Source organism: Bemisia tabaci, chromosome 1 (genome assembly GCF_918797505.1).
Source record: "Bemisia tabaci chromosome 1, PGI_BMITA_v3".
NCBI lineage: Eukaryota > Metazoa > Arthropoda > Insecta > Hemiptera > Aleyrodidae > Bemisia > Bemisia tabaci.
The window spans coordinates 55,340,901-55,355,529 of NC_092793.1; the positions used below are offsets into that span (position 1 = coordinate 55,340,901).

General features: G+C 42.3%; 1 protein-coding gene across 1 annotated transcript in view; it reads left to right on the forward strand.

Moving 5' to 3' along the window:
• Window positions 1–11,118, forward strand: part of LOC140225312 (uncharacterized) — a gene marked incomplete in the record, with an annotated part of 390,485 nt that extends 379,367 nt beyond the window's left edge. The window contains 1 exon segment of the mRNA XM_072303788.1: window positions 8,587–11,118.
• Window positions 11,119–14,629: the final 3,511 nt, after the last annotated feature.

A 14,629-nucleotide genomic window follows, 5' to 3' on the forward strand; every position in this document is an offset into this window, starting at 1 on the left:
GAAGTAGGTGTTGGAGTAGGTCCCCGGTCCCCCAAGTAGGCGACGGAGAGGGCGTCCAGCCTAGGGTGGACCGTTTTTGAACTTTTTTCGAAATTCCAAGACGGCTAGTGCTAAAAAGTTGTGTTTTGGCATAAAAATAACGCTCAATTTTTTTCAGAATTTTTGGATGATGTCCTGAGCCCGTCCCGACGCCATCTTTGTTGCCAAATTTTCGATTTTTTCGAGAAATTTTAAAGACTCTGTTTAAGGCCCGGGAAACGCGTAGAATTAATCAAATTTCAATTTAAAATACTTTAAATATCATTTCAAGCGATACAGGTCAGGATAGGACACCCCCAACGCGCAGAGAATGCCTTAGGGGACGCAATCATGGACCCCGAAATCCCTTAAAAATGCGCTTAAATACTACCTATATTTTATGTTAATTTTCATTGATTCTATTTTGCTCATACTTTGTGTTATGACTAACAAAACTTATCAGTAGACTATGTCCTACTATTTTACGGCTTACGATGTGGAATTAGGGTGCAAAGGAGTGCTACAGGGATGCCATATCCCTCAGTAATGAAAAAATAACCACCGGGCTAGAATAGGCCTCTGATCCGTGGATATCACTGGAGTAATGTTCCTGTCACCTGAACTGAGTACTTCTTAGTACAGTATGCTCAGACTGATGGTAAGATATAATACAATTGAACACATAAGTAGTTCAATCTGGCAGTAGTGGGTGGCGGTTTCCATGCGCTTCGCGGATCGGAGGGTGGGTCACGGTGCCGGTTTTTTAAGGCGCTGAGCGCAGAAAAATTATTGTATTTGACAGTTTTTCATCAACCTCAAAACAGGTGTGCCGAGATTGAGGAGGCTAATGTATCTCACATTGTGTAAGCAAATAATATACAATAGTTTTTTTAAGTCCTTAAAAACTGTTTTTGACAATTTACACTGTTGCCATAAGCACTCAAATACAGAACAAAAAATACACTAATTTTCTCCCGGGCTCGAGTAAATTTGGCAACAGTGTAAATTGTCAAAAATAGTTCTTAAGGGCTAAAAACATCTATTATTTTCTTACACGTTGTGAGATATATTAGTCTCCTCTACCTTGGAGGACCTCCTTTGAGGTTGATGAAATACTGTCAAATACGATAAGTTTGCTGGGCGCAGCGCCTCAAAACTAACTGTGCCTTGATCCACCCTACCCCGACCCCTGAGTCAAAAATGAAATTTTCTCGTTTAAAATAGGCTACAGGGTGTCTTCCGAAGACATGCCTAGGTTTGGAATAATTTGGACGCATTTTATAGCCGGAAAACGCAGTTCCGCGGATCGACCCATTTTCTTCCCATTTAAACCAATGTGATTTCTTCCGAAATTTTAATACAGCTTTGGGGGAATATATAGACTTCAGATAATATGCTGAGACAACAGAATTATCTTTTGGGGACAAAAAGGAATGAGAAAAAGCCCGGGGAGCAAGGTTTTGAGATGGTCGCCTCAAAACGGAACACCCTCCGAGGGTAGTTAACTTCGTTCCTCTAGGATCCGCGAAACGCATGGAAACCGCCACCCACTGCTGCCAGATTGAACTACTAATGTGTTGAATTGTATTATATCTTACCATCAGTCTGAGCATACTGTACTAAGAAGTACTCAGTTCAGGTGACAGGAACATTACTCCAGTGATATCCACGGATCAGAGGCCTATTCTAGCCCGGTGGTTATTTTTTCATTACTGAGGGATATGGCATCCCTGTAGCACTCCTTTGCACCCTAATTCCACATCGTAAGCCGTAAAATAGTAGGACATAGTCTACTGATAAGTTTTGTTAGTCATAACACAAAGTATGAGCAAAATAGAATCAATGAAAATTAACATAAAATATAGGTAGTATTTAAGCGCATTTTTAAGGGATTTCGGGGTCCATGATTGCGTCCCCTAAGGCATTCTCTGCGCGTTGGGGGTGTCCTATCCTGACCTGTATCGCTTGAAATGATATTTAAAGTATTTTAAATTGAAATTTGATTAATTCTACGCGTTTCCCGGGCCTTAAACAGAGTCTTTAAAATTTCTCGAAAAAATCGAAAATTTGGCAACAAAGATGGCGTCGGGACGGGCTCAGGACATCATCCAAAAATTCTGAAAAAAATTGAGCGTTATTTTTATGCCAAAACACAACTTTTTAGCACTAGCCGTCTTGGAATTTCGAAAAAAGTTCAAAAACGGTCCACCCTAGTCCAGCCAAACGATGGGTAGAGGGCATCCGTGAAGAGATGGAGAGATGCCAGCTTCCGGAGGATCTCTACCATGGCAGATTCCTGTGGCGGGTAGGCGTCGCAGCGCGTCGCGTAGAGCGCCCTAGCGGTAAGAGTGGCTCATACATACACATAGTAAATAATTTTATGCGAATTTTGTACCCTGAATTGTAAATTTAAAGTACTGTACCAATTTCATCGACTTTCTATTATTTTACGAAAAGTACTAACTGACTCCGGTTTATCCGAAGTGCTTGGTTGATCGCCAAATTTCTTAGGATAATCCGTGGTTTACTGTAGTGGGTTCGATCGTTGTAGGATGTTTCTATGACGATTCGCGAGGTTCCCGTTCGCCGGAACCAATTTTGAAATCGCTAAAATTTAAAACAAATTAGAAGGGGAGAAAAAAATTAAATTAACCGCCAAAAAGGTCAGAATCCAGCTAGTTAACCTATGCGTCACCTCGAGAAACCAGGACCGAAAAAAAAACCCAGCCAATAATGACAGATATGTAAGGAGACTCAGGACGGCTTTTGAACTCGACGCAGGACAAAGGCAGCGGGACACAAAAGCGCCACCTTTTAAAAAACCCCGCACACAATCAAAGCCATAGACGGCTTCCAGACGAGTGCACCGCTGCACGGATGAACTGCATTTCGACTGCGAGGCACTTGCAAGCTGACTAAATGTTTTATAATAGACCTGGATTTACATTAATTAAATACATGTGTTGTGTTTGGCCGCGAGGATCAAATCGGACACCCCAATCCGCCCCGTCATAATGTGAAACGCCGCATGAGCATTCGAACGTTGCCGAATTTCCGTCTAATAAAACACGCATTTTTTGGAAACCCGGTGATGTTTTAGCTTCGAATTTTTTAAATAATTTTTCTCACGCTCTAATCTAAAGCCTCGGCGAATTTCAAGGAAAAATAAGCGTATCGTTTTTGGAAAAATAATAATTTTATCGGGTGATGTGCGGCATTGTTCGAGTATCCATAAGACGTTTATTTTTAGCAGGGGTCCGACCCTCCGAACGGCAAACGGTGAGCGCCGAATGCACCCCTTCCGGCGTTTTATCCCGCTGCGCTGAGCAAAAACCGCGGATTCACGTAGGGTTTCCGTTGGACTTGGGCGGTTTTCGCACAAGCTCCGAGCCACTTTGTCTTACGCTCTGCCGATGAGAGCGGGGAACGATTGTTTCCGAAACAAGGAGCCCCGCTCCGCTCCACCCCCTCGCCGCGTTCCGATAAAAAATCGTATAAATTACATTTATGCCCTTTTCGGATGCTTCGCGCTTCGGGCGTCCCAAACCGCGAATTTCTTGCTTCGCTGTGCGAGTCATTTTATTAAACAGTGCTCCACCTTTCTGTGCGGAATCTATTTTTGAATTTAAGAAAGGGCGCACTGAAAAAAAATCTCGGTGTATTTACAAAGAAAAGGGTACAATTACCAAGAATTCAGGGTTCCATTTGATCCCAGTTTTTTCTTGGTAAAATTACCATTTATGGAATTGATAATTTTACCAAGAAATCTTGGTAAAATCATTGAACTTTCTCGGTAATTTTACTGGACCTTGGTAAAAACGCCAATATTTTTTATCAACTGTGGTAGAATTATCGAGATAAAATGGCAAAGTTACCGGGAATTGATTACCAATAAAAGTGGTATTCTTACCTGAAAATAAAACAGTAAAAATACCGGTTTTTTGGTAAGCTTACCAGTCTGTCTTCGTAAAATTACCAATAATTGGTAAAAAAAAGTGAGATGGTAAAGATACCGACGGACCGTGGTAAAAACGCCGAGAATTTTTTTTCAGTGCGCGAAGATAACCCATTCTGGGTGAAACAAGCTTAATATCCGTCTGACGGACTCAGATAATAGGACTCCCAGCATATGTTAGATGAGGATGCATTGGAAATTAGGGGGAAGAGAAACAGAGGGAGGATATAAAAGAGGAGAAGGACAGGAGATTAAAGAAGACGAGGCTAATTAAACAGCAAATTTGAGGAGGAATATAAATAGGCTAAAATAAAAAATCAAGACAAATCTCTTGAGGCTAATTACACGCTTCGTCCAGACAGACAAACGGATTAGGAATACGAATTGAAGTCGTTCCAATTTTATGAAGTGGCAAAGAACTCTAGTCCAAACTTTACCTTATCACATCAGAACACGAATTTTTGACATAACTTTATCAGATTAGAGGTGTTCGTCTTGTTTACTCTGTCAAGTGAAGGCGAAAGATAAATGTAGGCTCTTCCTGCAAGAGGAGCCACTAATTTTTTTCCATCTATGCTCAAAAGAGGGTAACACATTTTCGTAACGTTTTAAATCCCTTGAATTTTTGAGGTTTTTACGAGAAAATATTATAGTCTTTGACAGAGACATAGTCTTTGAAAGACTTTAAGCGTGGAAAAGCGTTTCACCCTAAAATTGGTGTAAAATTTTTACAAAATTGGTTATCGATCCTCTTCTTTAAGTTCAAATGGCAGATCAATGTATCGCAAAGCACGCCACGCCACTGAAAATATGTTTTAATAACGCACGATGCACCCTTTTTACGCGGTGAAAAGTCGAAATTGCCCCGTGTCCTTCACCCGACGCGACGGTCGAAACGCGAAGAGTAACGTGTGTACGGGTCCGGGGCACGGAGCAAAATTACGATACGTATGCGGAGATTTTTGATTAAACGGTCTCGAGGGTGTGCGTGGGCGGGCGGGGGCGGTTTAATGGAGCAGACTGCAGTAATTTTAGGCGCCTTTGTATTCTGATTATCTCACGTATCCACCGTCCACCGGTGTGGGCCCGAGTGCGTCACCACTCACCGCTTATTGACTGAGCAAATTCGGACGCTGCGGCGGGGCGACGCGCGTGCGAGCGTTGATTGGGCGCGGGTGCGGGCGCCCCCGTGTTTATTCAGGTAGAGTGCGGTGGGGCGCGGGGAGGGGAGGGGGGGGGGGTTCGGATGCAGGAAAAAAGCATGTGTCCGAAAATACAGGCCCGAGGAGCTCGGAGCTTGAGCTCCCCGATTGAGTTCCCTGGATATCCCTGAATATGTATGCGAAATCAATAATCATATTTTAACAACTTCACCGTCCGAGCTCCGGCCCTGCCTCAGCGCCAGCGCCCTTTCCGCTCCCGCCGCCCTGCGCCGCCCCGCCACGCCACTTCCGATCAACTTTTCAGCTTTTATCGTCCTCTCCCCCCTTCCCCTAATCACAGTGTCTATATTGTATTCGACAGGTCTTAAAAATAATGTATATAGAATGGAAAGGTTCTAATAAAAATACACGGCTCAAAAGTGGACGCATTTATGTGGAGAAGTCTATCTACAAAGGAAGATTCAAGAAATAACCTATTTGAATCAGTATGAACGAAAATACACCAACTCGAAAAAATGAAAATAATCAAGACGCACACAAAACTGCACAGTGGGTGAAGAAGTTAGCCGAAAAAAAATATTTTTGGTGCCGAAGGACAAGCACTTGAGGACATTTTAAAGGTGTAGGATGGAAAAGATGCGCTAACTTCAATGACCTTTATGAAAATTAAGCATTTACGAGTCACGGAGTTGGTCTGTTTTTGTTCTCACTGATTCATTTGTGCTAGGGGTGGATCGAAATTGGACCGCGTTAGGCAGAAAGGAACCAAGCCACGTCAGGTATTGCCACATTTTGTGGAGCAGTTAAATTTGTTACATGAAAACAGTTGTGGGGATTTTTTGCAAATGTCAGTGAATTTTCTGTATAATAAGAAGCAAATTCCTTCAAATTTCAAAGATATTTTTACATACGTTCTCTTGTAAAAAATTCAATGAAAAAGTTAAATTTGGCAATGACTAATGTGGCTTGGTTCCTTTCTGCCTGACGCAGTTGGAGTTCGGAAGCCAACGGGGAAATTGCAGGTGTCGGAAAATTGACGAATTTCATGTTCAAGTGGAAACTACTTCCTGAACTGAACACAAGGATAACCCTGGCTCATTAATTGAACAATAATTGGAGGAGATATGACAAAATGATCTCATGCTAAAATACGTGTCTTCAAGTAGGTAATGCCACCAGATGAAGTCACTAGGCTGTAAATATCCTCACTTTTAAAACTATTTTATATTATTTCAAAAACCAGAAAACATTATAAAAAATACTCTGGGATCAGCTTTTTAAGCACTCTCAGATGAAGGTATAACAAATTACCGCACAAATTCTTTATTTGGGATTAATTTTCTGCAGATAATTCTTGTTTTTTTATTTTTAGATGTTTTCCCTGCAATGGAGCTTTGCTTTACGGGCAAAGAACTTTTCTGTTTAGCTTATCTCCATAAAATCAAAACGCAAAAAACTGTGATGTTTCTACTGTTCGATGTAGAGCAAATAATTATCAGCGTTTTTTTTTTAAAACGGCACATGTCTGAGTCCCTGAATGCGCATTCAGTTGTGATAGTTTTTTCGGTGACCCAAACGGGTGCGAAAAAATGACGGTGAGGACTAAACGAAATCGGCGGAACAAAATACCCTATAAATATGTTCTCCGGGCAGGGCATTAGGGCACCCACCCCTCACCTAGTCAGCACCATACACACCCGTCATCAACGTCGCCAATCGATACAGTATGACGGGAAATCTCATTATTTCTCTGTAATAAATACCGTAGAATGGGCGATAGGGAATTAAAATAGATTGGTCGCATTGTTGAGTTAATGTTATTCGAGAAATTAAAGGCGGAGGGAGCCGGCGAGGGGAAGCCGGGAAGTTGGGAGTTATTTTTCCTTCCGATGCCTTGTTTACCAATAAAGGCAGTCAACTAGTTTGAGTCTCAACACGACACTTGTGTCGTTTCTCCCCTCGGGGCTCGTGCCGAGCTGCCGAGGCGGCATTAACCCCAATAATCCTCCCAAATTGAATTCGATGCGAGTCCTCTGTCATTGCCTAAACATTTCCCCCGAATTCGTCACGATGTGTCCTTTGTCTTGGGCGCACTTGAGAATTCCTCGATAAGCCTCGTGTATCAAATTTTAAGTCAAGGATTTGCGAAAAGCGCTTCGTTGAGATGCGGGCCCGGATAATCCGGTTTGTGTAAGCTCCCTCGTTGCCCGATCGGGCTCGGGCCAACTTTTGTCCGAGCGCAGAGGGGAGGTGTCTTATCTGTGAAATCGCGCAAAAATCGAAGTCAGTACCAGCACTGGAAAAAAAAAACACATTGGATCTAAAGTCAAGACTCTTAAAAACATCGACAAGAAAAAATACTCTTGAATCAATCGGATTTTTGCTTAGATCAAGATCCAAGCCTCTTAATTTAAGCGGATTTCCCTTTGATTTCAGCAAACATCTGATCGAAACAAGAGTATTTTTTCTTGTCAATGTTTTCAACAGTCTGGACTCTAGATCCAATGTGCTTTTTTTCCAGTGCACAATGTGGTCGTAGAGTAAATAGAGTCGTAATGTAAATGGGAGAGCTGGCGCCATGTTCTAGATCGACGAGTTCCGGGCCCGGTGTGCGCCGAGCTTCGGTCACTATTCCGATACACGTTCGATCCAAGATGGCGGTGTGGAATACGTGGTAATTCCTATCTTCTTTGTTCACATTGGATGGCCGGGTCCCCATGTATCGAAAGCAATCGATCATGTATCGAAAAAGTGTCCTGGCGTGGCACAGGAGTCTCGAAATTCGGGACGTGAAAAATGCTTAAGCATGCATGTTATGCTTAAGCCATTTATCAGGTTTTTTTCTTTTTCTGAATGTGCCTTTTGAAACAAGAGAGGCTCTGTGTATTAATACTATGAATCTTTACCGGGAAAATCTGAAATATGACGGCCGATTCAACACTTCAACAGCTACAACATTTTTTTTTTCATTCTCCAGCGATGGAAAGAGTCATTATAAATAAAAATAATCTTTTGGAATGAGGTTTTGAGAATAGTATCGCACCTTCAAGTTCAGGCTACTGAATGCGGGGAAAATCAACGGGGAAAAACGCTCGGTTCTTCGAAGAAGAGCAGTATGTTTCTGATGAAAAATTCGACTACTGATATTCCCAATAGCCGTACCCCTTTAACCTCGTTTTGTAAATTGACCCTCCCCCTGCGCCCCTTGCTGGCGAAAACCGGCCATCACCCTGCACTTGCAGTCGTGAAAGCTTTGGAAAGACCCATCGAATAGTCCAATTAGATGTGTCAGTTTAACGGAAAAAGACGACTTACGGCATGTTCCACTTACGAAGAGCGGGCGACTTTTGTAAGGAACATGGCAACATAGATGTAGAGTCGGATTCACCAAACCTTTTAGTGACGTCATCAGAGTTGGGGATACTCATTTGTTCTCGTTTCTGTTTACAGGTCAGTGAATCAAATTACCCCGAACTATACCTATTCTTTGTCCACTGTCCACTCCTCAATCGGTAAGTTTTAATTACATTCTACCCCGGGACCACTCAAGTTGCGCTGTCAAAAGTTTCGTTTTAACGGTTTATCGATTCGACCAACTTGTAATGGATTCTAATGGACGACGCAGAGCAAAGACCTCTTTGTTCCTGAATAACCCGTTTAATCTCCGATCAGTATTGCCGGAGCGGCTCAAAATTATCATCCAAATTAATTTTGAGGCGCCTTCTTTCTTTCTTTGGTAATTTAGTGTTTATTCTGTGCGTAATAGATTGCATTCTATGTATTACTTATCACAGGCTTCATAATTATTTATCCGATCGGAACTTTAAGTTTTATATTAAATTTCCAAATTGCGAAAGTGAATGTATTCCCTTTAAAGTTAAAGTTCCTATAGAATCAAATTCTCATCAATTTCGGACCCCTATACACCTAGGCAAAAATCTAATGACGAAAAGTATGTTTTTCATAAAAAAATTTGCGCAGAATTACCTGGAAATTTCACCTGATACCTCATCCTCATTATGATTAAGCGTATTTTCTGAATTTCACTAGAAAGAATCTGTCAAAGAAAAGCAAAAATCAAAATAGCCCAAGAATATTTGACAAACCGGCGTCTAAGCTCGAATGTTGCATATAGACTTATAATTAAACAGAAAGGAACTAAGTCAAATTTTGGATCAAAATGAGACAAAGGCAGAAAAGGGAAACGTATTCGAAGTAAAATTCAACAATCAAATGATGGTGATTCCAATTCTTTACAGTTTTTATTTACGGCGAATGAAATGCCATGAATATTGTCCTGGCCCATGGGAAACGTTGTTTGTGATGCACCTTCTTGAATTCAGTTTTCCTTCAATCAAGAAGATAGGCAATATGCGCTCCCAAGAGTCCGAATAGTGGTATCAGAATCTTTGAACTTGTTTAAACTTATTACAAGTGCTTTTACCCATCCTACTACAATATGTGAACAGGAGAGAAAGTTCACATAAATTTCACATGCATTTTGGACTTTCCTTCTTCATCCTCTTCCTTTTCCTCTATTTTTCGATTTATTTTTCTTTTCCTTACCCTCTTCTTCTCTTTTCATGTTCCTCTTCTTTCGCTCTTATTTTTATTCTCTCCCCTCCTCTACGTTATGTCTCCTTCCTCTTTTCTTTTCCATATGCTGCTTCTTCTTCCCCCTAATTTTCCTCTCTCAATTTGATTTTCCCTATGAATACGATTATATGATTGAGCCGGGAATAGCAGTATACAGTAGTAGGGAAGAGTATTCAAACTGAAATTACATACCGATTATTGATCGCATCTTAATTTTAATATTTGTGCCCAACTTAAAATTTCTTGGAAAACTATATTCCCAATTTTAAATACCTCCCTAGTAACAAACCCAAACTGCGTATAACTTATTTTGTTCCGCAATTTGACTTTATTCCTTTCCATTTAATTATCAGTCTACATCAAAAGTCGACGATCTGCACGCAGCCTCCTCGGTTTAGTTCGTGCTTTGCCGCACGGTGGATCGAGTCAATAGGAGAGGTCGGACAAAATTTGGAAACTTTAAAAGCCCATAACTCCATTTATACAAAACTTTGAGGTTCTAAATGTGGTTCTTTTGGTTTTCTCGTGAAATTTTCTACTAGGAGCACCCTTTACTTGGACTGCATTTTGCAATTTGGAACTATAAACTCTGGCTCTTCCGGAGTAAACAATTATGTGCTTAGGGAAACTAATGGCACGCACGTTGTTCTTAAACCAGGCTAGAATTTATTGTCCCAAATTGCAAAATGTAGTCCATTTAAAATGTGACTAAATAAACATCAAAATTTGCAGTTTTAGGCAAAAATTTCTCGTCCGACATCACTGATTGACTCGATCTGCTGTGTGCCGGTGGAATTTGGCTCAAAAGTGTATCTATTAGATTTTTTTCACTTTTCAAAAAAAAAAAAAAAAAAAAAAAAAAAAAAAAAAAAAAAAAAAAAACTCGTTTGTGATGATGTCCATGGGCGCCGGAGCAGATGCGGACGCGTCAGAGACATCGCTCATATCTGGAAGCCGGCTTGAATAATACCAGGGGCGACAAGATTTATCTTTCACTGAATCGTTGCCACGCCCGGCGCCGTGCCCCCTCCCCCGGTAAAAAACCAATTTTCCGCGGCAGTGAAATATGGGCCGAAACTCAACGACAAGCCGTCTCATCCGCGGAGAAAAATATTCAAGCGTCGCAGGTGTCATCCATTGTTGGGATCCAATCGCCCGGCGCCGTGGCCCGATCCGTCGCGGCGCTTAATCACCCGCTCCCGCGGCATCCGTAATTGGGCACTTAATCAGTGACCTTGTAATGGAGAGCCGCCCGCGCAGAGGCCGCCCGCAAATTTCCTCGCCAGCCCAGAGCGCGGTTTTACGCCTCGAATCCGACGGAAATCCCCGCTGGACGCCATTCAAAACGACAAAATGACGTAACTACACATGAAGATATGCTCGGGAAAGCACTGAGTTACATGGACGATGAGGTTCATTACCAAGTGTGGTTACGTCCTTTTGTTAGCCGAGTGGCGAAAATGGGTCCATTGCACACAAAAGATACAGCCAATGGGTCCATTGGCTGTATCTAGTGGTCCTAGGCAGGGTACGAGTTTCAGCATTCTGATTCATGTTTCTTAACCAAAATTTCACGTGAAACAGGATGCGCACAACGAAAATTCTCGAAATCAACTCCTTATGAAGATATAGATATCCTTATTCTTGATAGGTGAATTCAACCCAGCTGCTCATGAAAACTCTATGCTGTACGTGATTCACATGGCGCGCTGAACGTTATCATGATAGTCTCTCTGCGCTATGAAAATCTGGCAACCTCAATCTTGACGCTCTGGCTCAGCTATAGCAAATTGTTAATAGTTTGAACAACACATGGTGGGAAATGAGCATTGCTCGATTGAGAAGTTTGCTGAAACCGATTGCGCGATTTGACTCACATAGAGCTTTGAGTTTCTTGTGAGCGGGCAGTTCAAATTCCTCGCGACCAATGCGAAATAAAAACGTTAATATCTTCGTTAGGAGTTGGTTTCAGTAAATTTCGTTGCGTGAATCGTGTTTGATCGTGTTTTACGTGAAATTCTGATGAAGAAACATGTATCAGAATGATTAAATTCGTACCTTGTTTAGTGGTCCATTGGGAGTGGGTCCGTTGCGCTAGGCCCAGAATCGCGTTTTCATAGTTTCAGCTTAACGATTGGCCAAACACATTAAGAGCGGTGAAAATGCCCAGTTTCTACAGAACTTTTCTGTTGAAAAAACTGAACTTGTGAGTACAGGGTCCTCACAGCGGAAACTTCTAAGAAAGTGCAGGAGCCCTGTAACAGAACTATTTTTTCAGTCCACGCTATCATCCTCCACGGTATGTGCACCATGTTTAACTCCGCCTTGGATTCTTCAATTAGGTATACACACATTTTTACTAGTTGCTAGACTTAAAAAAAGGGACGAAACCAAGGTGGAAAAAATCAAGTTGAAGTTAAAAAAGAACGTTGAGTACTTTCAGGTCATCGCGTAAGGAGAGCAACGCGATGGGAACACACGTTTGCTAATAGGGGCTCCTTCAGCCTTTGAAGGTGTTTATCTTCGTTTTTTTTCTCCCTTGGTTCACCACACATAATTATCGCTTTCATTAAGTTGAGGAATCACCTGACGGAAGGGAGATAGGGCCCGGAGTGGAGCAAGCCCTCGAACACTCTCGCGCTCGACTTAAATCATCCAAGCGCCAGCGCGCCCGTGAACCCGTGATCAACTGGTATTTTCGAGGAGCTTGAGTGGGCCAACAACACTTCTTTCAAAGTGTTTCGAGTGCCTCTAACAAAATGATTCGCTTCCCTGCTTCCTCCGACGTATCGACAGCTGCGAGAAGTGAGAATTCTCGCCGTGTACAAGTTGCTGCAGAGGAAAATGCGATATTGAGTTTTCCGGTGGTCAACGGGTCTCTTGCAATGAGCCTGTTGCAAACTTCAGCCGGAGTAAAAAAGGAGAGTTCCTTCTCCTAGAAAGTAGCCCAAAAATCACGATGAGCGCATTGATAAAGTCTGAAGTACACTCCCAACTTCACGATCTGCGTTAGAAATATGCGTTTTTTAAGATTCCCGTTCCTTAAACGATACTACAGCACAGGTGGACATTTCGTAAGAGGAGTCGTTCCATCTAACCCTTGCGCACTAGGATGCCACACAATATTCAACATGGCTGGAGCCAATTCGTCAAAACCCACGTGACAAGCGGGATTTTAAACGGGATTGGTTAGTTATAGAAAAAAATAATTTTTCGGGTACATCACACGGAGAAAATAACTTCGTGCATGGGACCCGAAGTTGAGGTCATATCCCTGAAGTTTTCTGATCACGCATCCGTAAACTTGAGGTCGAGCTGCCGAAGTTCGGGTCAGACATCGAGGCACTTCGGTACGTACCGGAGTACTTCAGATGTCTGACCCGAACTTGGGCAGCTAGACCTCAAGTTTTTAGATACGTGATCCAAAAACTTCAGAGGTCCATATGACCTCAATTTCGGGTCCCACGCACGAAGTTTTTTCTCCGTGCATATACTAGGAGGGTCATATCTGGCAAAAAATCTTCGTCGATACTTCCTCCATGAAGCGGCACATGTAACCCGAGTCTCGGATTTTTGGGAAGGATGGTCGCATTTTTCGTGACTCTGGTTACAGCACATAGAAACTCTTACGTGATATCATTTTCTACTGATCCATGAGACCTACTATCAGAAAACACAATTCCATGATCAGCATAATTTACCCTCTCTGCCAAACACTATCAACGTGAAGGTTTAACTCTCGGAGGAAGCTTCCCTCATGTTAAATGTTAATTATCAGCCTCATATTATAAATTCATGTTCCGGTATGGAAAAAGAACTCGGGGAATAATCCCATGCTTGCCGTTGTCTAGAGTTCACCCCCTCCCCCGATGTTGTGACAACACAGCAACCCCTCTCTCGTTTACAAGGTGGAATTATCAACTCAGTAATAAGAGATGGCGCTGATAATCGTATACACCGAGGGGGCACTCCGAACACATGGACGTATTCAATTCAAAAGGAACTATCTCCATTGTGACTTGGGCCCCGTCGTGCACGCATTCTTATGTGTCTCAGGGCTCAGGTCAAAATCGACATAGTTCCTTTTGGTTTGAATAGGATCGCATTGAATGTCGTCAGCGACGATGTCAGCGCAGGCGACACGACCGCGGTTTTCGCGAATGCTCCCCGAAGTTAAGCCCCCTCCCCCTCCCCTCGTCCGAGCGTCCCCCAGGCAATTTCAAATGTGGACATGCATGCGTAATGTAATATGCATTTAGGTTTTATATTAAGTATACACTCATGGGGTGGTATTTATCTCCGCGCCGTTAGTGACGCTACCCTCCTCGGACCAATGAAATGGGCGAATATTTAACACCCGTAACACGTACCTGGAACATGCCGACGCGACGCCTCTTTTTCGCCCCTACAGGGATGTACGATGTTATAGCCTTCTTCTTTTCGCCGCTTTCGAGTGTTGAGTGCGGCTTTCTTCCCATTTCCCTGTAATGGGCCTATGTGCTTCTCGGTGTAGGGAAAGCATTAACTTTTCTATATTCATTTAGCATTTTTGTCAGTGCTAAACCCAGTTCATCTGAGTGAAATTGAATAGCGTTAGGGAAACGGCCATATTATCTGTATTGGGCGTTTTTAAAAGGATTCTATCTGTACAGCCGACGAATTCGAGTTAAAAGTTGCATAAAAGCTAGGTTTGGAGTAATCATGCATCCACAGGAAGCCCTTGAATAGTAGATAAACTTCACCGGAAAAAAACACATTGGATCTAGAGTCCAAACTCTTGAAAACATTGACAAGAAAAATTACTCTTGGTTTAATCAGATTTTTGCTGAAATCAAAAGGAAATCCGCTCAAATTAAGGGGCTTGGTTCTTGCTTTAAGCAAAAATTCGATTGAATCA